The following is a 6,000-nucleotide window of genomic DNA, read 5'->3' as shown; positions in this document are numbered from 1 at the left end:
TCTCTCGCGCTCGCCCTCCATCATGAGCAAAATATGCTGCCGTAAAAGTAAAATACACCCTGTGCTACATGGTGAAAATGTACTAACTCATATTTTATTTACTGAGGCATTGTGTGACAAGTTGCTGTGTGCCATTGGAAAGGCCAGTGGCTTTTTGGGAGGTCCAGGAAGCTATGAATATAGATTATTTTGAAGTAAAGGTAGCAGCCTGTAAAGTCCATTGAAATGATGAAGCTTACAATCGAATTGCTCCTGTTTTCAAGGACTCCAAAGTACTACACAACTAGTACTAAGAAACTAGGAAGTTCTGACATATTTGAGCGGCTGGTAGCCCCAGTCAACCCCCCACCACCTCCACCACTTGTCCTCACACTCTAATACTCTAATATTAAAGCAGCTAGTCCTTCCCATCGGCACAACAGCCCCTCCTCCACCTTAAGCATATGTGGACTATTCAGTGGGATGGGTAATTTATTAAAATCGACCTAATTTTCCGTGATATATTAAATCTCTGCCTCAGTAATCGCGAGCCCCATTTCATTGAGCAAATTAGGTGCCCACTGCTCGGTGCGATCAGAGGCCTGGAAAATGAGGCCCGCACTGGTATTAGAGAGTATTCACAGCCTGCTAATGGTCGGGGGATGAAATAGATTACCACAACATTCATTACAGTTCAGCGACAAAGTTGAGCAGCCGCATATAAGCACATGGTCAGCAGCATCATTATTGAGGCCTGTTTAAACATACATAAAGCTTCTGAAAGCAGCCGATTTGTGGTATGGAGGTCGTGATGTGGTGGGCTAAGAAGGAAGATAATACTGTACTGATGTATGGTTGAGATATAGCAGTCAGAAGTCTGGGTTGGATTTGACACAGATCATTCAAATGAAGAAAAAAACATTAACGAGCATTTACATTTCAGGTATGTAGCTTAAACTTTAAACTGATAAAAATGAAGTATCACATGCAGCATTTTGACAATGATGTCCAGTTCAGGAAATAGGTATAGTTGAAAAATAGTATGATTTTTTCCTTTCTTGTCAAGAATTAGGATTAAAATATACCACTTCTCATATAGCCGATATCTGTCAAAGGTGCCTTTAGAAACTCCACAGCTGCCAAACCTATTGTTGCATCTTCTGTAATTAATAAGTCATTGTAACAAGCTAGCAGCCAGCCTGCGGTTTTCATGGATTTACAATTAATGGTAAAAAATGATGCGTAAAACCTCTGCGACATCACCCATAGGTTTCCTAAAGAGCCGTTTTGCAGCCCTGTGTGGTGGCTCTAGCCATAACTTGACATCATCTTGGCAGTGCTAGACTCCGCCTCTCTCGCCTAATCTAAAAAAAGGGCAAAGAGGTAGAGCGTGGGCTGAGCTGAGGCAGGCCACCTATGACAGCACCCACCTGTCCCTCACAAAACCGATTCACACACCCTTCGATTCAGACCAAACCCATGTAATATTTAAAAATAGGCTTAGCGGTGGCCAACTTTAGCAAGCTAGCACATCAGACGGTACAAACTTTGGAATTACCATATTTCTCTTCTTTTGGTGGAGTTCACTGCCTCCACACAACTTTAGCCCTTTTGCCAAGAAAAAAGAGAGTCACTATGACAAACTTTATATTAACCCTGACAGCCGGCAAACTTCCTGTCTTTATGCTAAACTACAGTAATTACCTTCTGTCTCCAGCTCCATACTTAAAGCACATACATGAGAGTGGTTTAATCGTCTAACACTCTTCAAGGAAGCAAATAACTTTTCATCAAATGTACCCTGTATGTAAACTGTATGTAAAAAAATTTGCAAATGAGAGATTCAACCATTAATCAGTATAACATTTTTGATATATTGCAAACTGTAAAGCATTTTTGGATGATATCCTTCATAGTGGCCTTGTTCTCTCATAGTATAAGTAGGTGAAAGGCAATGGAAAGCCACAGACTCACTGTAAATTCAGATATATCAACAGTGCAGTGCCCAGGCAAAACTGTATCATTTGATACAGCTGGATGGAAAAATGACTGAGAACATCACTTTTAAACATTATTACTTCTTCCCATCTTAAACTCTAATAGAAGATGACAGTAATCTAATCCAGGGTTCTGATCAGCAGCATAAACACCAGAATCCAGTTAGTAGTGAGGTCTCTAAAACACATCATGGCGCCAAAGTGAGTGCTCTGCCTTCAGTTTCAGCTTATACAAATTACCTAAATGTAAAAAATATAGAATAAAATGTGCATTTCTGAGTCACTGTGCATATCATTATTCTAAAAACTGTTCACAGCCCTGCAGAAAGTGGATAACTACAAGTATAGCTCCCTTTACATCTAGCCAAGCCTCAGAGACCATTTTGCGTGGAAACAGACAAAGCCTGGTCATTGTCATGTTGTTCTGCTTGTTTTGGGGTTGAGGCAAAATTAGTTGCAACTGAGTTTGAGGTCCAGAGATGGCACGCTCCCATGATGTTTGGGCCACCATTTGTCATTATACAATTTGTCGGTGCTGTTTTCGACAAACAGGAAGTCCCTTAAAACTAGCAGAGGACCTGGCAAGGACATGTCTCCTCAGACAGGCTCAAAGAAGAGAACTGATGGAATTGGACCGATTCAAGATGGTGCGGTTATAACTGATGGCTGGGACTTTTCCCTCCCAGTCCCTCCCCTCTGAGGAAGGAGCCAGTACACTTGGACAGCCTGCCAGCCACTATAGCGCGTGAGAGATCTATCCCACAAAAAACATTGTCATTCTTGTACTCTTTTTGCCTCTGGTTTTTCTCCTGCAACACAAGCACCCATGTGTTCCAATAACTGAAGCAGCATTTTGGTTTTCACTCCAAGATTTCCATTACTTCCCCTCCCTGTCTTCCAGTGGTTCCAGCTGGTGTTGTTGGATTGCATATTGCAGCATGATCCTCAGGGAAAGCATTGTTATGGAAGTTGGGTCTGTTGCACTAGAATCTATTCTAACTCCATTCAACAGTCTCCCTGTCTTAACACCACAGCTGTCAGCAATGTCACTACATGATGAGCCGTGACACCACCGAATCTAGCAACGCTTTGTCACCCTGATACACTTAAGCATTGGTTACAGAGCTCCGGCTCGGCAAAGACATGCTGTCAAGTAAGGGAAGACCATTATCTGCGATAGACACAAAAGTACAGGGGATCCCTGCAGACACAGAGATGATTAAGGGCTAAGTGTCATTCTTCCTGTCTTGGTGTATTTTTTTATAGAGCTCTATTTCTTACTGTCCTTTTTACCATGCACCTCAGTCTTATAGCCCTATCATTCATGCCTGCTCTGAAGGGACACGGACCCTGACAAACATGTTGGGGTATTATCCTGAGGTACCGGCCCCGGTCATACACCACTTCCAAACAAAATATGAGAATAAATCAGTGTGAGGATATAAATGCATGCGGATGGTTATCAGCGATGATGAGCACAAGGACAGCTAAGTGTGGGTGGGATTTGCAATGATGGGAAAGTATTTGAGGACTGCACACATAAGAATCAGAGTCTTGGTTCTGGAGGCCAAAATAATGTAGTTAAGCCTCGTTGACATGGGTCTGGCTATTGGTATCGGATTTCCCAGTGATGATACCACTGGCATTCCACTAAAACTGACAGATTTGGATGTGAGATTCCCACTGGGGCCAGTCATGCTCCACACTTATTCACTCAAGGTACAGTAGAGCATTTTGCATAAAGATTTTTTTAGATATGATTATCCAGGGAATGATTGCAACCTGGTTTCATATAATTACACCTGCTGTAGAGAATAGATAGTCCTGTAAACATTACATCAGTGGTAGTTACATGAGTGTTAGGATTTGCATGTTCATTTTGCTTGCCCCAGATTTTGCAGCCAGTGTGATGCTCTGAGTGGGAACTCCTTCAGTAACAAGCCTGCTCCTCCAAGCTCCTAGGCTACAGCGAGCCCATCTAACAGCCTGAAGAGTGGCATTAGTATTCACAGAGACAGACAGACAATCAGGCTCCAGTTTTATCACTCAGCACTTGTAAGAATCAGATCTGAGACACAGCAGTATCAATAAAAGATCTCATTTCCAGCCTCACTCGAACAACTGCGCCTCTTTCAACCTACACTGTGGGTATCAATTGTGTGCTGAATAATGAAAAGCAATTATGTAGCTAAACAAAGCCGTGGCGGTAATAGGCTTTTGTTTTATTTTTATCCTCAAAATGGAAATAGATTCTGTGGCTGTGTGTGGTTTTCTTTTTCTAGATCCTGTGGGTCATGCTCAGGACACGCTCCTCCTAACACCAGTCCGCCTACAGCATTATTGTGATGGAGGTTCCAATCCAGATGAATTAGACAGCGAGTCACTATGAATGCGGGGACAGCGGCAGACAATCTGGCTGAAATGAAGAGGAAACAGAAGTCGGCTGCTTAGATTGTGTCTCTATTAATTATTCAAGGACCAGATTCTCTATCCAATGACCCTGGTAAAGAAGCACAAATTATTTAGCAAGCTGCCACATCAGAGCTTGGTGTGAGGACATGAAGCATGGGCTCTCACTGAGGTATCATAGGAGGCATGTGAACCTCTGCTCAGGCTGCTTGCCGCATGACACATGGCCTCATGGGTATTGTTGACTGTATCAGGGTACAGGGGTACGGTTTCTCTCACTGGTCAACCATTCAGCCTGTCTGCATCAGTTTTGCCTGATAAGCAGGGTCAAATATACACCTGTGTTAGCAACAGTGAATAATTTGGATAAAACAAATGTGTCCTTACACAATCAGATACCTCCACTGCTTGAAAAAGTGATACAGACTACTGATGTCACAGGGTTTAAACAAATAATAGTAGTTTTTTAAAGACAGTTCTTGGTGGTAATTTAGCCTTTTTTCCAATTAAAACTATGTTTCAGAAGTCTAAACGGGAGGAATATTTAGCATGTTGCACGTACTTCTTCAAAGGCAAGTGCGGCCAAAACTGGGCTTAGTCTACATAGATAATCCCGTCTTTTTTGGTTTAAGCTAGTCATGTGACTTTTTCATTTCACGTTTATAAATATATTGTTCACATATAACAATGGCACATGTTGTTGTACGTCTTCAGCAGTGTCACCAAGACAAAGCCCTGAACTTGGTGACATACAGTGAAATGAGACAGCCACGTCTGACAGCGTGATTGTCACCCTGTTATTTTTGTTGCTCTTAAAAAAGCTGTATACTTTCCACAGCCACTCAAAATGTGTTATAATTTCAGAGCGTGCCAGAAGGAGAGAGGGAGGGGGAAAGAGAGAGAGACAAGCTAGATTAAGGGAGAGGGGACAAACTGCTTGCACACACACATATGCAGGTGTATGTGTGTTGTATGTGATAGAGAGTTAGCCTTGATCTTGTTAGTGGTGATTGGGGTCTCTGTGAGACCTCACACTGGGCTGTGGGTGTAATTGTCACTGGCAGGCTGGCCTGTAACCATGTGGAGACTTAGGGAAGAGGAATGGGGAGGAGAGCACAGGGCCTTTGTTTGTGGCAGCCGCCACATGTCTGCCTGTGTGGCAGTGCCGAGCTCCCGGGTGTGGAGGCTTGGCTTTGGGGAGATGATTGTTATAGCACTGGTGTTGGCTTTAAAAATGCCTTTTTAATGGGAATGCATTTCACAGGCAAGAGCAGCGAGGTCTGGGAAACCAACATCACAGCAGCGGGGTACAGAAGTTCAGCATGTGCTTGTGCCGAGAGATGGCTCATCAGTGGAAACAGCCTGCCATCTGCTGCCGGACACAAGAATAACAGACAGGTTCTTTAAAATCTCTCCAGACTTGTGTTTTTCAGAGGTTTGTGCTTTTGAGACAAATATTTTATGACAGACATGCAACATCTGCATGTGGGAGTGTTTGTTATGTTTAAAAATCTTAAATGATACCATGTGAAATTATCCTAAACTCAGATGCACATTATCTGCACTAACATGAACATCTTTTATAGTTTTTCGAGTTTTTTTTTTTTTTCCATTT

The sequence above is a fragment of the Scomber scombrus genome, chromosome 1, assembly GCF_963691925.1.
Source record: "Scomber scombrus chromosome 1, fScoSco1.1, whole genome shotgun sequence".
Classification (NCBI taxonomy): domain Eukaryota; kingdom Metazoa; phylum Chordata; class Actinopteri; order Scombriformes; family Scombridae; genus Scomber; species Scomber scombrus.
Note: the sequence above shows the minus strand (reverse complement) of the source record.